Source organism: Nerophis ophidion, linkage group LG23, assembly GCF_033978795.1.
Source record: "Nerophis ophidion isolate RoL-2023_Sa linkage group LG23, RoL_Noph_v1.0, whole genome shotgun sequence".
In the NCBI taxonomy this organism is placed as follows: domain Eukaryota; kingdom Metazoa; phylum Chordata; class Actinopteri; order Syngnathiformes; family Syngnathidae; genus Nerophis; species Nerophis ophidion.
Window position 1 is genome coordinate 2193670 of NC_084633.1, and position 20547 is coordinate 2214216.

General features: G+C 39.4%; 1 protein-coding gene and 1 long non-coding RNA gene across 11 annotated transcripts in view; both read left to right on the forward strand.

Moving 5' to 3' along the window:
- The window catches only part of rbfox1 (RNA binding fox-1 homolog 1), a 344384-nt gene that overhangs the window by 172074 nt on the left and 151763 nt on the right, over window positions 1–20547 (forward strand). The window lies entirely within an intron of this gene.
- Window positions 10479–12388, forward strand: LOC133541466 (uncharacterized). Its single transcript, XR_009803883.1, has 3 exons — window positions 10479–10618; window positions 10737–10866; window positions 11695–12388. It is a non-coding gene; the product is annotated as an uncharacterized LOC133541466 (long non-coding RNA).

Genomic DNA, 20547 nt, shown 5'->3' on the forward strand with positions numbered 1-20547 from the left:
ATATCATAGATTACCAAGACAGGTTCGCAATTAAATATGTCATTGGTGCCCGAAATTTTTTTTTTTATGAAGTACAAGGGTAGCTGAGTAGTTCAAGCAGCTATCTACAAATCAAAGGGGTCTGGGTTCAAATCCCACCCAGGTCCATTGGTAACTATGAAAGCTCCAGCGGCAAGAGTAAATATTTTATCTCACTGTTTACTGAGACAGATTCGCAAATAAATATGTCATTGGGGCCCGAAATCTATTCCTAAGACATCCAAGGATAGCTGAATGGTAAAGCAGCTAACTCCCAATCCAAGAGTGCAAGGATCAAATCTCTGCCAGGTTCACTGGTAACTATGAAAACTCCGGCAGCAAGAGTAAATGTTTTATATTATAGCTCACTGAGACAGGTTCGCGATTAAATATGTAATTGGGGCCCGAAATCTTGTCTAAAGAAAACCAGGGATAGCTGAATGGTTAAAGCTCCTAACTCCCAATCAAAGGGCACTGGGTTCAAATCCCAGGCAAGTTGATCGGTAACTAGGAAAGCTGCTGTTTTGTATCATAGTTTACTGAGACAGGTTATCAATTGAATATGTCATTGGGGCCCGAAATCTGTCCTTAAGAAGACCAAGAATAGCTGAATGGTTAAACAGCTAGCTCCCAATCAAAGGGTCCTGGGTTCAATCCCAGTCAGGTTGATCGGCTTGCCAAGCCAAAGAGAGGGACCGCCGGAAAATGTGGGGGTGCATCATCTCCCCCACACAAAGTAAAGCTAAGTGGTAGCTGGTTAATTAACTTATAGTTAAAAAGGTAAGTATGGATAATAATAATCTAAGGGTAATTTCGGGGGTTAGCTCCTCCTGTGTGCTGAGGCTAAAGTTGGTAAGTGTACCATCGGTAATTCCTGGCTGGGATGGGTGGGAATAGGAACATGAATAATTAATCAGTGTGAGTGTTGACCAATCAGCTCTCCTCGGTCTGACCAACAATTAGTCAATTAGTTAATAAAAATAAAAATACAAATAAATAAATACAACAAATTGTAATGATTGAAGAGAGAAAAAATTCTAATTGGATAATGAAAAAAAGATAAAGCATAATTTTAATAAATGATATGCAATTAACTTTTCTTAATAGTGTTTTTAATATTATCCATCCTTCTTTTTATTCATCCAATCTTTTTTTTCTTTTTCATTATCCAATTGAAATTTTTTCTCTCTTCAATTATTCCAATTTGTTGTACTTATTGGTACTTTTTTTATTTTTTATTAACTAATTGACTATTTGTTGGTCAGACCGAGGAGAGCTGATTGGTCAACACTCACACTGATTAATTATTCATGTTCCTATTCCCACCCATCCCAGCCAGGAATTACCGATGGTACACTTACCAACTTTAGCCTCAGCACACAGGAGGAGCTAACCCTCGAGGTTACCCTTAGACTTTTGGACTATAGACTATTTGTTATTATTATTACCCATACTTACCTTTATAACTATAAGTTAATTAACCAGCTACCACCTTGTGTGGGGGAGGTGATGCACCCGCACATTTTCCGGCGTTCCCTCTCTTTGGCTTGGCAAGCCGATCGACCTGACTGGGATTGTACCCAGGACCCTTTGATTGGGAACTAGCGGCTTTAACCATTGAGCTATCCTTGGTCTTCTTTAAATAAGATTTCGGGCCCCAATTACATATTTAATCGCGAACCTGTCTCAGTGAGCTATAATATAAAACATTTACACTTGCTGCTGGAGTTTTCATAGTTACCAGTGAACCTGGCAGGGATTTGATCCTTGCACTCTTTGATTGTGAGCTAGCTACTGTAACCACTTAGCTATCCTTAGTCTTCTCAGAGGAAGATTTCGGGCCCCAATGACATATTTATTTGAGCACCTGTCTCACTACTGAAAAAGAAACACTGAGTCCTTACTGAGATTTGAACCCAGTTCCCCTTGCTTGATGGTCAACAGTGTTAACCACTCAGCTGTCCTGGGTCTTATTAGGCTGTGAATTCGGGGCCCTAATGACAAATGTAATCAAGGACTTCTTTCTCTCTCATTTTACCAAAACTAATGGAGAGGAAGTACTAGCAGACATTCCATGCAGTGTAGACCGACATAAATCCCACCCAGAGTTAAATTGCTCTCACTACTGATGTTTGGACAAGTGTAGCCTACCTTGGCAATACATGCCACTACATTGGAGACTCGAATATGCCTTACCACCATGCCACTAGAGGAAAGACATTCAGCATCCAACATTGCAGAATGGTTGGAATAGGTAGTAGCCAGGTTTGAAATTCCCCAAAGCAAAATTATTGCTATTGTGCAGGACAATGGTGCACTTTATAAAATAAAAAAAAAAAAACATTTTTGTGACACATGCCTTGTTTTATTTGGCAAGTCGAAATGACATGGTGCCAGTATGCTGTTTTTTTTAATAAAGTATTGGAAATGTTAGAAATGTAGTTTGTCTCTTTTATCCGTTTATTAATCGATTTAAATAGACTCCCTTTTTAGACCAGTTGATCTGCCGTTTCTTTTCTTTTTCTTCTATGTCCCACTCTCCCTTGTGGAGGGGGTCCGGTCCGATCCGGTGGCCATGTACTGCTTGCCTGTGTATCGGCTGGGGACATCTCTGCGATGCTGATCCGCCTCCGCTTGGGATGGTTTCCTGCTGGCTCCGCTGTGAACGGGACTCTCGCTGCTGTGTTGGATCCGCTTTGGACTGGACTCTCGCGATTGTGTTGGATCCATTGTGGATTGAACTTTCACAGTATCATGTTAGACCCGCTCGACATCCATTGCTTTCCTCCTCTCTAAGGTTCTCAAAGTCATCATTGTCACCGACGTCCCACTGGGTCATTATTGTCACCGATGTCCCACTGGGTGTGAGTTTTCCTTGCCCTTATGTGGGCCTACCGAGGATGTCGTGGTGGTTTGTGCAGCCCTTTGAGACACTAGTGATTTAGGGCTATATAAGTAAACATTGATTGATTGATTGATTGATTAATCGAAGTAATAATCCACAGATTAATCGATTATCAAATTAATCGTTAGATGCAGCCCCAATATATATATATATGTATATATATATATATATGTATATGTATATATATATATATATATATATCCATCCATCCATTTTCTACCGCTTATTCCCTTTTGGGGCCGCGGGGGGCGCTGGCGCCTATCTAAGCTACAATTGGGTGGAAGGCGGCGTACACCCTGGACAAGTCGCCATCTCATCGCAGGGCCAACATAGATAGACAGACAACATTCACACTCACATTCACACACTAGGGCCAATTTAGTGTTGCCAATCAACCTATCCCCAGGTGCATGTCTTTGGAAGTGGGAGGAAGCCGGAGTACCCGGAGGGAACCCACGCATTCACGGGGAGAACATGCAAACTCCACACAGAAAGAACCCGAGCCTGGGATTAAACCCAAGACTGCAGGACCTTCGTATTGTGAGGCAGACGCACTAACCCCTCTGGCACCGTCAAGCCCAAAATAAAAAATACTCCATCCACTTCTTGTTCCGGCTGTGGTTTATGATGTAATCAATTTGAAAAATAACAACAACAATAATAAACACTGTTAAATATGTGACTGAAAATTTGTTTTCGTACAGGCATACTTTTGGACTCAATAGGTTATGCAATATTATTATTATTATTATTATTATTATTATTCTATTCTTACATCGGGAAAAAAAACAATAAAAAAAAATGTAAGAAAGAGAGCAAAAAATCGGAATAAAATGAGAAAAAGCTGACATTTTTAAACTACTAGTATACTAATATTTTACTGTCGGAATGTCCGAATCCTGAGATCTTAGAATTGCTTACGAATTTAGAGAGGGACCTTTTTGTGCATATTCTCCAGAATGTTGTTACCACACCAAAAAAAAAACTTAATGTATATGAGTTTTATGGCGTTTTCAGCTTGGCGGAAATGTGCCGTATTTACTCAGTTAAAGTGTCACACTTGGCCTCCCATTGCATTGAATTCACCTGGAAGTAACTTTAACATGAATACACCTGCGCTTGTCTCTAAGCTGACCAGGTTTACGGATCGGCTACCAGGGAAACCCATGGAATCTGTTTTCTACTACAGCTCATGAAATACAACGCCAGCTGGATAAGAGTCCCTTCTCCTCCTCTTACTACATTTTAGTGCCAAGGATTGACACAATTTTACCGTAACTAAATGTGGTTTACTTTAGAACATTTTTGAGGCACCTTTACACTGCACACCAAATCAGATATATACACTATATTGCCAAAATTATTTGGCCACCTGCCTTAACTCACATATGAGCTTGAAGTGGCATCTCATTCCTAACCCATAGGGTTCAATATGATGTCGGTCCACCTTTTTCAGCTATTACAGCTTCAACTCTTCTGGGAAGGCTGTGTTTATAGGAATTTTCCACTATTCTTTCATAAGCGCTTTGGTGAGGTCACACACTGATGTTGATCAAGAAGGCCTGGCTCTCAGTCTCCGTTCTAATTCATCCCAAAGGTGTTCTATCGGGTTCGGGTCAGGACTCTGTGCAGGCCAGTCAAGTTCATCCACACCAGACTCTGTCATCCATGTCTTTATGGACCTTGCTTTGTGCACTGGTGCAGTCATGTTAAAAGAGGAAGGGGCCCGCTCCAAACTGTTCCCACAAAGTTGGGAGCATAGAAATGTCCAACATTTTTTGGTATCCTGGAGCATTCAAAGTCCTTTCACTGGAGCTAAGGGGCTAAGCCCAACTCCTGAAAAACAACCCCACACCATAATTCCTCCTCCACCAAATTTCACACTCGGCACAATGCAGTCTGAAATTTACCGTTCTCCTGGCAACGTCCAAACCCAGACTCGTCCATCAGATTGCCAGATGGAAAAGTGTCCAGAGGACTCCAGAGAACAGGTCTTCACTGCTCTAGAGTCCAGTGGCAATGTGCTCTACACCACTGCATCCGACTCTTTGCATTAGACTTGGTGACGTATGGCTTAGATGCAGCCGGTTGGCCATGGAAACCCATGCCATGAAGCTCTCTGCGTAATGTACGTGGGCTAATAGGAAGGTCACATAAAGTTTGGAGCTCTTTAGCAACTGACGGTGACCTCTTTGTATCCACTGACCTCTCTGTCAGTTTACGTGGCCCACCACTCCGTGGCGGAGTTGCTGTTGTTCCCAAACTCTTCCATTTTCTTATCATAAAGCCAACTTTATGATAAGTTGACTTTGGAATATTTAGGAGCGAGGAAATTTCATGACTGGATTTGTTGCACAGGTGGCATCCTATGACAGTTTCACGCTGGAAATCACTGAGAGCGGCCCATTCTTTCACAAATGTTTGTAAAAACAGTCTCCATGCCTAAGTGCTTGATTTTATACACCTGTGGCCGGGCCAAGTGATTAGGACACCTGATTCTCATCATTTGGATGGGTGGTCAAATACTTTAGGCAATATAGTGTACTTTATTTTTGATGAGATAAAATAAATTGCACGGATAAAAAGCATATTAAGAAAGTTACTATATTGTTACAAACTGCCTTAAATATGAGGGTTTTTTTTGTTTACCTTTCAACATTCAAGTGCCTTTAGCCTAATAAAAGACCAAACTCTGTGCTTTCTTTGAACAAAGTAAACAAACAAAATTGCCGCCTGACATGTAAGCAGTGTGACTGTTTGAAATGTGAAAGATCTGTTTTTGATTTGTGTTTGGTTTATTTTTTTAAATAAAAAAACAACTAATTGCCAAATTAAAGAAATAAATACCAATAATAATGGTTACTAGATGAGGCAATTCCTAGTTGAATTGCATGTGAATGCTGAAGTTGAACTGAAATCCTGGAAATTTTTGCAGAAATTTGGAAGTAGAGCACACAATTCCCAAACAGGCTGAATAGTTTAAATTAATTAAAATAAAATAAATAATTATTTTGAATCAGATGACAAATGTGTATGTTGGGGAGCTTTGAAGAATCTCCCATTGATTACAATGGGAATTTCCCCGAAAATTGGAAATTTTGGGAAAAGTTCTATTTTTTTGGAAAATGGTAAAAAACTTGAACGGTCTGAATGAGTTGAAATGGTTGGTGTTGGAATTTTTCAAATATGTCGAGAAATGTTGAAGTAGTAACATGTCGAATTGAGAAATGGTATTACGGAATTCCTGGAGTTTCGGGAAAACTGGGAATTGTTTTTGTACAAAAAACATTTTTGTCTTTTGTCCTGGTTGAGAGGAATTTTTTGACGGTAGAACGGTTGAAGTGCGTTAAAAATGTGGAAAGAGTTGTCGTCAGAAAAAAGGGTGGAAATAGGGCTTTGGAAAACCCAGAATTTTGGAAAATCCTAAAAAAAAATTGGAACTTATAAAAAAGGTAGTTTAAAGGTCCAGGATGGTGGAATATGTTGAAGGTGGAATGGTTGGAATGAGTTGAAAAATGTGTTGAAGGTGGAATGGTTGGAATGAGTTAAAAAATGCGGAAGGAGTAGTCATCAGAAAAAAGGGTGGAAATATGGCTTTGGAAAACCAAGAATTCTGGAAAATCCTGGATTTTTTTTGGAACTTACAAAAAAGGTTGTTTAATTTTCCAGAATGGTGGAATATGTTGAAGGTGGAATGGTTGGAATAAGTTGAAAAATGTGAAAAGGAGTAGTCATCAGAAAAAAAGTGGAAATAGGGCTTTGGAAAACCAGGAATTCTGGAAAATCCTGGAAATGTTTGGAACTTACAGAAAAGGTAGTTTAAATGCCCAGGGTGGTGGAATATGTTGCAGGTGAAATGGTTGGAATGAGTTGAAAAATGTGGAAGTAGTCGTCATCAAAATAAAAGGTGGAAATAGGGCTTTGGAAAACCAGGAATTCTGTCAAATCTGGGAATTTTTTTGGAACTTACAAAAAAAGGTTGTTTAAATGTTCAGGCTGGTGGACTGACTATGTTGCAGGTGGAATGGTTGGAATGAGTTAAAAAATGCGGAAGGAGTAGTCATCAGAAAAAAGGGTGGAAATATGGCTTTGGAAAACCAGGAATTCTGGAAAACCCTGGAATTTTTTGTAACTTACAAAAAGGTAGTTTAAATGTCCAGGATTGTGGAATATGTTGAAGGTGGAATGGTTGGAATGAGTTGAAAAATGTGGAAGAAGTAGCCATCAGAAAAAAGGGTGTATATAGGGCTTTGGAAAAAGAGGAATTCTGGAAAATCCTGGATTTATTTGTAACTTACAATAAAGGTAGTTTAAATGTCCAGGGTGGTGGATTATGTTAAAGGTGGAATGGTTGGAATGAGTTAAAAAATGTGAAAGAAGTACTTGTCGGAAAAAAGGTGGAAATAAGGCTTTGGAAAACCAAGAGTTCATGAAAATCCTGGAATTTTTTGGAACTTACAAAAAAGGTAGTTTACATGTCCAGGATGGTGGAATATGTTGAGGGTGGATTGGTTGGAATGAGTTGAAAAATGTGGAAGAAGTAGTCGTCAGAAAAAAGGGTGGAAATAGGGCTTTGGAAAACCAGGATATCTGGAAAATCTGGGAATTTTTTTGGAACTTACAAAAAAGGTAGTTTAAATGTCCCGGGTGGTGGAATATGTTGAAGGTGGAATGGTTGGAATGAGTTGAAAAATTTGGAAGAATTAGTCATCAGAAAAAAGGGGGGAAATAGGGCTTTGGAAAACCAGGAGTTCTGGAAAATTCTGGAATTTTTTGGAACTTACAAAAAAGGTAGTTTAAATCCCCAGGATGGTTGAATATTTGGCGGGTGGAATTGTTGGAATGAGTTGAAAAATGTGGAAGAAGTAATTGTCGGAAAAAAGGTGGAAATAAGGCTTTGGAAAACCAGGAGTTCTGGGAAATCCTGGAATTTTTTGGAACTTACAAAAAAGTAAGTTTAAATTTCCAGGATGGTGGAATATGTTGAGGGTGGATTGGTTGAAATGAGTTGAAAAATGTGGAAGGAGTAGTCTTCATAAAAAAAGTGGAAATAGGGCTTTGGAAAACCAGGAATTCTGGAAAATCCTGGAATTTTTTGTAACTTACGAAAAGGTAGTTTACATGTCGAGGATGGTGGAATATGTTAAAGGTGGAATGGTTGGAATGAGTTAAAAAATGTGGAAGAAGTACTTGTTGGAAAAAAAGGTGGAAATAAGGCTTTGGAAAACCAGGAGTTCTGGAAAATCCTGGAATTTTTGGGAACTTACAGAAAAGGTAGTTTAAATGTCCAGGATGGTGGAATATGTTGAGGGTGGAATGGTTGGAACGAGTTGAAAAATGTGGAAGTAGTAGTTGTCGGAAAAAAGGTGGAAATAAGGCTTTGGAAAACCAGGAGTTCTGGAAAATCCTGGAATTTTTTTAACTTACAAAAAAGGTAGTTTAAATGTCCAGAATGGTGGAATATGTTGAGGGTGAATTGGTTGGAATGAGTTGAAAAATGTGGAAGGAGTAGTCATCAGTAAAAAATTGGAAATAGGGCTTTGGAAAACCAGGAATTCTGGAAAATCCTGGAATAGTTTGGAACTTACAAAAAAGGTAGTTTAAATGTCCAGGATGGTGTAATATGTTGAAGGTAGAATGGTTGGAATTAGTTGAAAAATGTGGAAGAAGTAGTCATCAGAGAAAAGGGTGGAAATAGAGCTTTGGAAAATCAGGAACTCTGGGAAATCCTGGATTTTTTTGTAATTTAAAAAAGGTAGTTTAAATGTCCTGGATGGTGGAATATGTTGAAGGTGGAATGGTTGGAATCGGTTAAAAAATTTGGAGATAGTGGACGTTCGAAAAACGGCCAATTCATTTTGAATCGGAAAATGTCCTGAGAAATCTGGGAATTTTCTGTAAATAGGCCAAACGGTTTGAAGTTGGAACGGTTGGAATCGGGTAAAAAAAGGGGAAGGTAGAGCGCCCCAAAATCTGGAGAAGAAGTAATTGAATAAATAGATACATTTTTGGTGTGGAAAACCATATGAATTCACAGAATAACACAAATCCATCTGAGAATTTTTGCTGAGTCCTTCTAGGACAGGAGAGAAGTTAAGTCCCTACCTTTAGTCAAAAGTGATTTATGACCCCCATAAAACAATGATTTATGACCCTCAAGGTCAAAGGTCAATGATTTATGAGGGGTCAAGTTCAAAGGTTAATGATTTATGAGGGGTCAAGGTTAAAGGTCAAAGTCAAAGGTCAAAGTCAAAGGTCAGGTTCAAATGTCAAGGTCAAGTGGGTGTGGCTTACCCGGAAGAGGGTGGAGTTAAGACCTGCGGTGGGAGTGGTTAAACCAGGAAGAGGGTGGAGTTTTAAACAGAAAGAGGGCAGAGTTAAGACCTGCGGTGGGAGTGGTTAAACCAGGAAGAGGGTGGAGTTAAGACCTGACAGGGAACAGAGGAGGGATCAGTTTTTTTTAAGAAAGCAATGTCATCTGAGCAGCATGTGACCATATATTTGATAGTTTAAATGTTTACGATCGTTTGAAAAAACTTCCAGATTTCGATGTATTGATGGCTGGGAATGTTACGTGTGGAGATGTGGACACGCACACACACGCACACACACACACACACACACACACACACACACACACACACACACACACACACACACACACACACACACACACGAGGGGTACAAAAGGGCAGTGTAAGGCTTAGTCATTATTTGGAGCTTTATACGTTAGCGTAAAGACTTTGTTCGATTCGGTCATGATTAGTGAAACGCCTGTTTCGATTTATAAAAATAATAAAACTTACATTGACGCTCCGCAAAAAAGTCGAGTGTTTCTAAATCGTATTCAGTTTTCAGCTAAAAGAAAGAAGAGACGGAAGCCCTTTCTCGATATTTTCATCGTTATCTACCGTGGATTGGGAAGTTTTTGGTGGACACACACGCACACACACACACACTTCACACACACACACACACACACACACACACACACACGCACGCACGCACGCACGCACGCACACACGCACACACACACACACACACACACACACACACACACACACACACACACACACACACACACACACACACATTCGTACGCACTGAAACAACTTCCGTACCTCACGAAAACATATTTAAACAGATGGAAAAAACTATCGCAGAACACAGTGTCACGTAGCAACTGGTCTTTACGGTCGTTTGAATCAACAGGTCAGTTTGGGGGACAAAAGGAGGGTTCAGTTTTTACTGACTTCCCATCTGACAGTTTAAATGTTTATGACCGTTTGAATCAACAGGACACGCACGCACACACACACACACGCACGCACACACACACACACACACATACACACACACACACACGCACACACACACACACACACACACACACACACACACCATTACCTCTGCTTTACCATGTTATTAGACATTGGTTTAACTCCATTTAAGCATTTAAACGTTAAAAGCATTACACTTGTACGACGATGTAATACCTTTTTTTTTTTTAACAGCCGATGACGACGAAGTGAAAGACGATGAACTTTGCTTAAACGGTCTTACAAAGTTGGAAGATGATTTTCGAGGTGTGTTTAAACCTTCAAATTATTTAATATTATGTGTATTCATTATTTAGTTTCATAGAGGATTTGCCGTAAGATCCTAACGCGATCGTTTTAACACAATCGCAGTCTGGTGAGTCAAATGATTCTCATTTTACAAGAAAAAAAACATGCGGTATACGATACATATATACATATATTTACTTACAGATTTTCCGTTTACATCTCTTGCTCACTGGTCTCCCTTAAAGCTGGCGGGTCCGTCAACGGCCGTTCCAGGCAGAGGAGAAGGCTTGATTGCGCCAAAGACTCCAGACATCGAATCCATGCTCCGAGGGGAAATCATCGAAAACGACGGTGAATGTCCGACAGGCACCCGCTGTAAGTTTTTCTCGTTTTCTGTAAGCTTTTTAAGATTCTCAGGAGCTTTAAAGAGCTCCTCTCATTCCAATGTCTTTCGCTCAAATGAATTTCGCGCCTAAGGGGAATGGGCGGGGACTGATTCCGGAGGTGGGCGGTTGTTTCCGCCAAGCAACCTTCTGGTTGAAATGGAGTGTGGATCAAGATGGATCCCTACTCTATATTCTTTTATTTAACCCAATGTTTTTTAAATACGTGTATAATGCTTTATATCCTATGGGTTGTGAATTCCATCCTACAATATCTTCCAAGGAACCCAAAGAAATGTTACCACACCTCCCGCTTTATTTATTCTATAGATTACCTGAACTATTTCATAAACTAAATCTTGTCTAGTTTCTGATGCTATGTTTTTTATGCTCATCAATGCACTGTTGGACTGCGAGCACACAACTACTTTCCTTGCTTTGTTTTCCTCTATCCAGTTAACTGCCATATAAATTGCTACCAATTCCCCCGTAAAAACAGATAGTTTATCACTGATTATTTTATTTAATACTATGTTTCCTTGTGGGATAACTGCTACAGCTCTTACCTTTATTTTTTTTATATAGTTTTTGATGCATCCGTATATATCATATCTCAATCCATTTTTCTATCCGGTAACTATTTAAATTTCTATTCTTTAGTAATTGCATGTTTTCTTTTGGGTTATCAAACATCCACGGTGGTATTGCAGGCATTGGTACTGTAGGACTAACTTTAATATTGTCAATTTTAACTTTATTACATATGTCTCCTATAATCCACCCAAAACTATTCTTTTTTGTTTTCTCTTTTTCTTGGCAGATTGGTAGCACTGGACAAGTCGGATATCCTTGCTTGGATCCTTTTAAAGTTGCCCGATAAACTGCTGAGAGTTGATCTCTCCTCTTGTCCAAAGGTTTTTCGTTCATTTTTACTTGTAATACTGGCACTAGGGTTGATGTAGTAGCTCCACAACATAACCTTAAAGCCTGTGACTGGATCCGGTCTATTTTCCCAAGTCATGTTTTTGAAGCAGATTGGTAAATAATGCATCCGTAATCAATAACAGATGGAATTAAAGTTATAAATATATACATGTATTGTTTTCAACGTTAACCTATCAGCCCCCCAATCATTACCCCTCAAAGACCTCATTATATTTAACACCTTTTTACTTTTTCCCCTATTTTTTTATTTTCCGGAAGGAACACTCCTGAAGGAATAAATAAAGTACTATCTAATCTAATCTAATCAAATCTATTTTGCTGATGTGGGTTGACTAGTTCATATTTTTATCAAACCATATTCCTAAATATTTAAATACTTGTACCTCTTCTATATTTTCACCTTAGAGTTTTTATTTGGAGCTTGTTTGGTACTTTTGTCTTTGTAAAATGTATGACTTTTGTCTTTCCAACAGAGAATCTTAAACCTCAAGCCGTTCCCCAGTCTTGAACATTATTTACCACTTTGTTAGTTTTTTGATTATTTCTTTTGACTCTAAATAATATACTAGTCTTTCATTAATCTTTTTTTTTTTCCATTACTTTTCCCCAAATTTATAATTTCCTGCCTCTTCCGGGTCTTACCCTGACTTGCATATTGGAATTGTTACCGCTAATTTTCCCCTCTGCCGGTCATTCTCCTTCTTCATATATCCTGTCATATCATTTCAAGACCACTTCTTTGACGATGCCACCTAAGTTTTTGATCATTTGATAACCATTTTTTTTTTTCCGTCATCACCACTTTAGACTCAAGGCCCACCTACCCCCATCGCCCCAACAAAACAATTTATTGGACATCATGTGTGGTCTCGAGTTGTCTCTTTACTTTGTTGGGCCTCAGGCTGTCTGCTGCTAGCCGTTTTAGACAAAGAACACACAGGGGTCTCTCCTCTGCCCCCACCTCCGCTGCCGTGAATCCAAGAGCAAGATACCCTTCGCCATATTTTCTTTTAGGTTGACTTTTTGGTTGATTAGACCCGTCATATTTTTGTTTCTCCGCAGACCTTTGAGGTGCGAGTTGCAAATGTATCCATTTTGTGTAATTGTGGTCCGCACATTAGCCTGCTACCCATCCGCGCGAAAGTTTGTTCCTCTTAGCCCTGCCTGCAAAAGTTACTGTTGCTATGTCTGTCAAACTTTCGCTCCTGCCGAGAAATTTAAAGCCTACAGGAAAAATAAGTAATTTACATTTATTTATACGGCGGATTTCACAGACAGAATCACAAAGTGATTTACAGTGTGTATAGAAAATGAAAGCATAGTAAAAAAAATTCAAAAATAAAAATTTCCTCCCTTTCCTCGCGCCCCACCTGTCATGTCTCTATTCCCCACACTTTGAGAAATGCTGAATTAGGTCAACATTTTTCGACCCGTATGTACGGTCACCGTGTGCTCGGAGAAGAGGTAGGATTAAATATAAGTTTTACTTCTTAATATTCCTTTTCAGATTTGTTGAAAGGTGCAAATGGAACCATGTGATGTTACTTGACGTAAACATGTCTGTAACAAATACATCAAAACCATAGCCGCGTGTGTAATGACTAACATTTACATAACATTTTGTAGATGGCATTGCATGTCTTGACTTGTTCTATTCTGTCTTTTGAACGTACAAGTCAATGTCTTGTTTTTAGTGTGAGGTTTAACTGTTGTGTTTATTTTGTGTCATTGTGAAGTTTTTTGTACCTGAAAATCAGATATCCCGGCCCCCCAGACACATTTTTTCCTCTATATCTGCTCCCCAGGTCAAAATAATTGCCGAGTGTGACCGTGTGTGACCGTGTGTGACCGTGTGTGACCGTGTGTGACCGTGTGTCTTGGCTACCACTCTTTACCGCATCTCTCCATGAACCCCGAAAAAACATCCGACCAGGAGCGTTGGGCTGCAGTGCATTGTGGGTAGGCGAGTCTTGTACATGATCATGTTCTGTCGGTTCATTTGCAAAATAAACCAGAGAGCACAACTCAGCTTTGATACAAAATGAAAGTAAAAATAAGACTGAGAAGATCAAAATAATTGTCAAAGCAGCATCAAAGTTGTTGAAAGAACTATCTTGGTACCGGGTGCAAGCTGTACTACAGAGAGTAGACGTGACGGAGTCATGTCACCACATTCCAACACCCTGTTAATGGTCCGGTGGAATGCCAGAAGTTTGATAGCAACCGAACATGAATTAAAGGGATATATTAAAAATATGAAAACTAAACCACGTATAATTTGTATTCAAGAAACAGGGCTGAAGCCAAAATTAAACTTTATAATAAAAGGATATATAACGATTCGTAAAGATAGGAATGAAGGGTAAAGAGGATGATGTGCCACATTTATCAAAGAAGATGTAGTCACGGGTAAAGAAACAGCAGAACCTTTAGCAAAAACATTTGTTAAAGTGCACGGTAATGATAATTTGAGAAATGTGTAAAAACAAAAGAGAGAAAAAACAATGAGTTTAAATATTGGGGAAATGATGGAAGACAACGTTAATAGCTTTACCAACACTATGGATATGACATTTTCTTTGAATGAAATGGTTCGAATTTTGAAAAAGGTTAAAAATACGTCACCGGGGAAAGAACTAGCGGGTTATCAAATGATCAAAAACTTAGGTGGCATCGTCAAAGAAGTGGTCTTGAAATGATATGACAGGATATATGAAGAAGGAGAATGACCGGCAGAGGGGAAAATTAGCGGTAACAATTCCAATATGCAAGTCAGGGTAAGACCCGGAAGAGGCAGGAAATTATAAATTTGGGGAAAAGTAATGGAAAAAAAAAAGATTAATGAAAGACTAGTATATTATTTAGAGTCAAAAGAAATAATCAAAAAACTAACAAAGTGGTAAATAATGTTCAAGACTGGGGAACGGCTTGAGGTTTAAGATTCTCTGTTGGAAAGACAAAAGTCATACATTTTACAAAGACAAAAGTACCAAACAAGCTCCAAATAAAAACTCTAAGGTGAAAATATAGAAGAGGTACAAGTATTTAAATATTTAGGAATATGGTTTGATAAAAATATGAACTAGTCAACCCACATCAGCAAAATAGATTTGATTAGATTAGATAGTACTTTATTTATTCCTTCAGGAGTGTTCCTTCCGGAAAATAAAAAAATAGGGGAAAAAGTAAAAAAGGTGTTAAATATAATGAGGTCTTTGAGGGGTAATGATTGGGGGGCTGATAGGTTAACGTTGAAAACAATACATGTATATATTTATAACTTTAATTCCATCTGTTATTGATTACGGATGCATTATTTACCAATCTGCTTCAAAAACATGACTTGGGAAAATAGACCGGATCCAGTCACAGGCTTTAAGGTTATGTTGTGGAGCTACTACATCAACCCTAGTGCCAGTATTACAAGTAAAAATGAACGAAAAACCTTTGGACAAGAGGAGAGATCAACTCTCAGCAGTTTATCGGGCAACTTTAAAAGGATCCAAGCAAGGATATCCGACTTGTCCAGTGCTACCAATCTGCCAAGAAAAAGAGAAAACAAAAAAGAATAGTTTTGGGTGGATTATAGGAGACATATGTAATAAAGTTAAAATTGACAATATTAAAGTTAGTCCTACAGTACCAATGCCTGCAATACCACCGTGGATGTTTGATAACCCAAAAGAAAACATGCAATTACTAAAGAATAGAAATTTAAATAGTTACCGGATAGAAAAATGGATTGAGATATGATATATACGGATGCATCAAAAACTATATAAAAAAAAATAAAGGTAAGAGCTGTACCAGTTATCCCACAAGGAAACATAGTATTAAATAAAATAATCAGTGATAAACTATCTGTTTTTACGGGGGAATTGGTAGCAATTTATATGGCAGTTAACTGGATAGAGGAAAACAAAGCAAGGAAAGTAGTTGTGTGCTCGCAGTCCAACAGTGCATTGATGAGCATAAAAAACATAGCATCAGAAACAAGACAAGATTTAGTTTATGAAATAGTTCAGGCAATCTATAGAATAAATAAAGCGGGAGGTGTGGTAACATTTCTTTGGGTTCCTTGGAAGATATTGTAGGATGGAATTCACAACCCATAGGATATAAAGCATTATACACGTATTTAAAAAACATTGGGTTAAATAAAAGAATATAGAGTAGGGATCCATCTTGATCCACACTCCATTTCAACCAGAAGGTTGCTTGGCGGAAACAACCGCCCACCTCCGGAATCAGTCCCCGCCCATTCCCCTTAGGCGCGAAATTCATTTGAGCGAAAGACATTGGAATGAGAGGAGCTCTTTAAAGCTCCTGAGAATCTTAAAAAGCTTACAGAAAACGAGAAAAACTTACAGCGGGTGCCTGTCGGACATTCACCGTCGTTTTCGATGATTTCCCCTCGGAGCATGGATTCGATGTCTGGAGTCTTTGGCGCAATCAAGCCTTCTCCTCTGCCTGGAACGGCCGTTGACGGACCCGCCAGCTTTAAGGGAGACCAGTGAGCAAGAGATGTAAACGGAAAATCTGTAAGTAAATATATGTATATATGTATCGTATACCGCATGTTTTTTTTCTTGTAAAATGAGAATCATTTGACTCACCAGACTGCGATTGTGTTAAAACGATCGCGTTAGGATCTTACGGCAAATCCTCTATGAAACTAAATAATGAATACACATAATATTAAATAATTTGAAGGTTTAAACACACCTCGAAAATCATCTTCCAACTTTGTAAGACCGTTTAAGCAAAGTTCATCGTCTTTCACTTCGTCGTCATCGGCTGTTAAAAAAAAAAAAGGTATTACATCGTCGTACAAGTGTAATGCTTTTAACGTTTAAATGCTTAAATGGAGTTAAACCAATGTCTAATAACATGGTAAAGCAGAGGTAATGGTGTGTGTGTGTGTGTGTGTGTGTGTGTGTGTGTGCGTGTGTGTGTGTGTGTATGTGTGTGTGTGTGTGTGTGCGTGCGTGTGTGTGTGTGTGCGTGCGTGTCCTGTTGATTCAAACGGTCATAAACATTTAAACTGTCAGATGGGAAGTCAGTAAAAACTGAACCCTCCTTTTGTCCCCCAAACTGACCTGTTGATTCAAACGACCGTAAAGACCAGTTGCTACGTGACACTGTGTTCTGCGATAGTTTTTTCCATCTGTTTAAATATGTTTTCGTGAGGTACGGAAGTTGTTTCAGTGCGTACGAATGTGTGTGTGTGTGTGTGTGTGTGTGTGTGTGTGTGTGTGTGTGTGTGTGTGTGTGTGTGTGTGCGTGTGTGCGTGCGTGCGTGCGTGCGTGCGTGTGTGTGTGTGTGTGTGTGTGTGTGTGTGTGTGAAGTGTGTGTGTGTGTGCGTGTGTGTGCGTGTGTGCGTGTCCACCAAAAACTTCCCAATCCACGGTAGATAACGATGAAAATATCGAGAAAGGGCTTCCGTCTCTTCTTTCTTTTAGCTGAAATAAGCAGATATCCCCCATTTCGTATCTGAATACAAATCCAAAAGATCCCTCCGCTTCCAAATCCCATTTCTCACGCAAAGATTCGGTCGGCGGCATCTGAATACGATTTAGAAACACTCGACTTTTTTGCGGAGCGTCAATGTAAGTTTTATTATTTTTATAAATCGAAACAGGCGTTTCACTAATCATGACCGAATCGAACAAAGTCTTTACGCTAACGTATAAAGCTCCAAATAATGACTAAGCCTTACACTGCCCTTTTGTACCCCTCGTGTGTGTGTGTGTGTGTGTGTGTGTGTGTGTGTGTGTGTGTGTGTGTGTGTGTGTGTGTGTGTGTGTGTGTGTGCGTGTGTGTGCGTGTCCACATCTCCACACGTAACATTCCCAGCCATCAATACATCGAAATCTGGAAGTTTTTTCAAACGATCGTAAACATTTAAACTATCAAATATATGGTCACATGCTGCTCAGATGACATTGCTTTCTTAAAAAAAACTGATCCCTCCTCTGTTCCCTGTCAGGTCTTAACTCCACCCTCTTCCTGGTTTAACCACTCCCACCGCAGGTCTTAACTCTGCCCTCTTTCTGTTTAAAACTCCACCCTCTTCCTGGTTTAACCACTCCCACCGCAGGTCTTAACTCCACCCTCTTCCGGGTAAGCCACACCCACTTGACCTTGACATTTGAACCTGACCTTTGACTTTGACCTTTGACTTTGACCTTTAACCTTGACCCCTCATAAATCATTAACCTTTGAACTTGACCCCTCATAAATCATTGACCTTTGACCTTGAGGGTCATAAATCATTGTTTTATGGGGGTCATAAATCACTTTTGACTAAAGGTAGGGACTTAACTTCTCTGACAGGGCGGCATGGGGCTTTTTTTTTAGCACATTTTATTAGTCACATTCCAAACGTACAATCAAAGATGAAACTTAAATAAAAAAAAAAAGCGGTAAAATAGAACGTAGAAATGCGGGTACTAATAACACAAATAATCCACTTTGTCATCCATAGCACAACGCTGAGATGCACGCTGGTTTCGGGCAGAACTTATTAGCATATCTGTGTTGTTCACCGTGTCGTGAAAATGAGCTTTTAACGGGGAAAACAATTCACTGACAAGTTTCGGGGAAAAGCTTTCGGAGTTTCATCAATCACGTCTGCATCAGCTAATGGATTGCTCAGTGGTACCAGCAGGGGGTCTGCATTCTCTGTTTTTTTTTCTCTCTCCATCTTCTTTCTACCTGACACGTGGTCTAAGTAGGACGTCTTCTAGACGTATTTAGTTTCATGTAATGTGGGTGCAAAAATATATTCATCTCCTAAACACTGCACTGGCAAAAACATATCCAACAGAAACAACTGTTTTTCTTTCTGCATGGGGTGTGTCCAAAAAGTGTGGCCAGTGGGCCATTTGCAGCCCGGAGATGATATTTTAACGACTCGTGGCACATTCTAAAAGTATTATTAAAAATTTAAAAATGAATAAAAAGTAGAATAAAAGGGCAACTAGGTAAAATGTAATGAGAAAAAGTTGCAACACAGAATCTAATAATACAAAGATGTCATGCAGGCTATTTTTTTCTTTACTGATTTGCTCAAAAAATTTAAAAATAAAATAACTAAAAGACAATGTTATGAATTATTGACCTATTCCAGGCTCCAGTTACTTCACATCAAATATTTTGAAGACTTTGAAATATTTTGGGGTAGAAAATAAGGCATATTTCATGTGTGCCATATAAAAAGCAAACACATGGAGAAAAAAACTTGTAATTCACAAATAGATCTTAAGTTGGTCTGGAGAATTAAGTGTTGAAAGTAAAAAAAAAAATGTATGACTTGTTTTTCACACTTTTATTAATAGCCCCAATAATTGTAGTGGTATTTAAAAACAAAAAAAAAACAATATTAAATCAAAATCAATGTTATGAATTATTGACCTATTTGGATGAATGGATGGGTCCAATTACTTCACATCAAATTGTGCACTTTTTTGGGTGGAAAATATTGCCTATTTTGTGTTTTTGCCTTTAAGAAACAGTGCTTTCTTTGACAAAAATGGCATACAACATAATATACTGTATACAATGCTGATGGATGCCAAAGACATGCACCTGGGGATAGGTTGAGTGGCAACACTAAATTGGCCCTAATGTGTGAATGTGAGTGTGAATGTTGTCTGTCTATCTGTGTAGGCCCTGCGATGAGGAGGTGACTTGTCCAGGTTGTACCCCGCCTTCCACATGAATGCATCTGAGATAGGCTCCAGCGACCCCCCGCGATCCCAAAGGGGACAAACGGTAGAAAATGGATGGATGGATGGACTTCATTAGTGCCATTAAATAAAGTGATTTGATTAACATGAAAAAAATAATAAAAAATGGAATCCCACTTCCAAAGACATGCACCTGGGGATAGGTTGATTGGCAACACTAAATTGGCCCTAGTGTGTGAATGTGAGTGTGAATGTTGTCTGTCTATCTGTGTTGGCCCTGCGATTAGGTGGCGACTTGTCCAGGGTGTACCCCGCCTTCCGCCCAATTGTAGCTGAGATAGGCGCCAGCGCCCCCCGCGACCCCGAAAGGGAATAAGCGGTAAGAAATGGATGGATGCATGGATGGAATCTACCATTAAGACACAGAGGATTGGGTTGAGGGGATAACCCATCGGAGTCAAGACCTTGTGTGTGTGTGTGTGTGTGTGTGTGTGTGTGTGTGTGTGTGTGTGTGTGTGTGTGTGTGTGTGTGTGTGTGTGTGTGTGTGTGTGTGTGTGTGTGTGTGTGCGTGTGTGTGTATATGTAGTAGCGATAGTCCCATCCATAGTGGAGCCAAACATATATATATACTGTACATACATATGTGTGAATATATATATATATATTAGGGGTGGGCAAATTAATGCGTTAATTACGAGTTAACTCATCAATCTTTTAACGCCGACAATTATTTTAACGCGCATTTGTGTATGTTGTTTACATGCTTTTATTTTGTTAACGCCTTTTCTTAACAAGATGGCGTCGCCCGGACAGGCTTCGGCGTCGAGGGGCTCTTGGTAAAGATGGAACATTTGGCAAAAATACCGGACAATTCTGCAAATTTCATGGCTGGCTCACAGCGTGGTCACTCCGGGATCACTTACGACCGCCAGACAATTCTGGATGTGGATAGTTTGGGACGTTTTGGACTGAATGACGCGTGCTTGCTAGACCGGCTAGCTAGCATGGGAATACTTTGCCGGCTACATTCAGCGG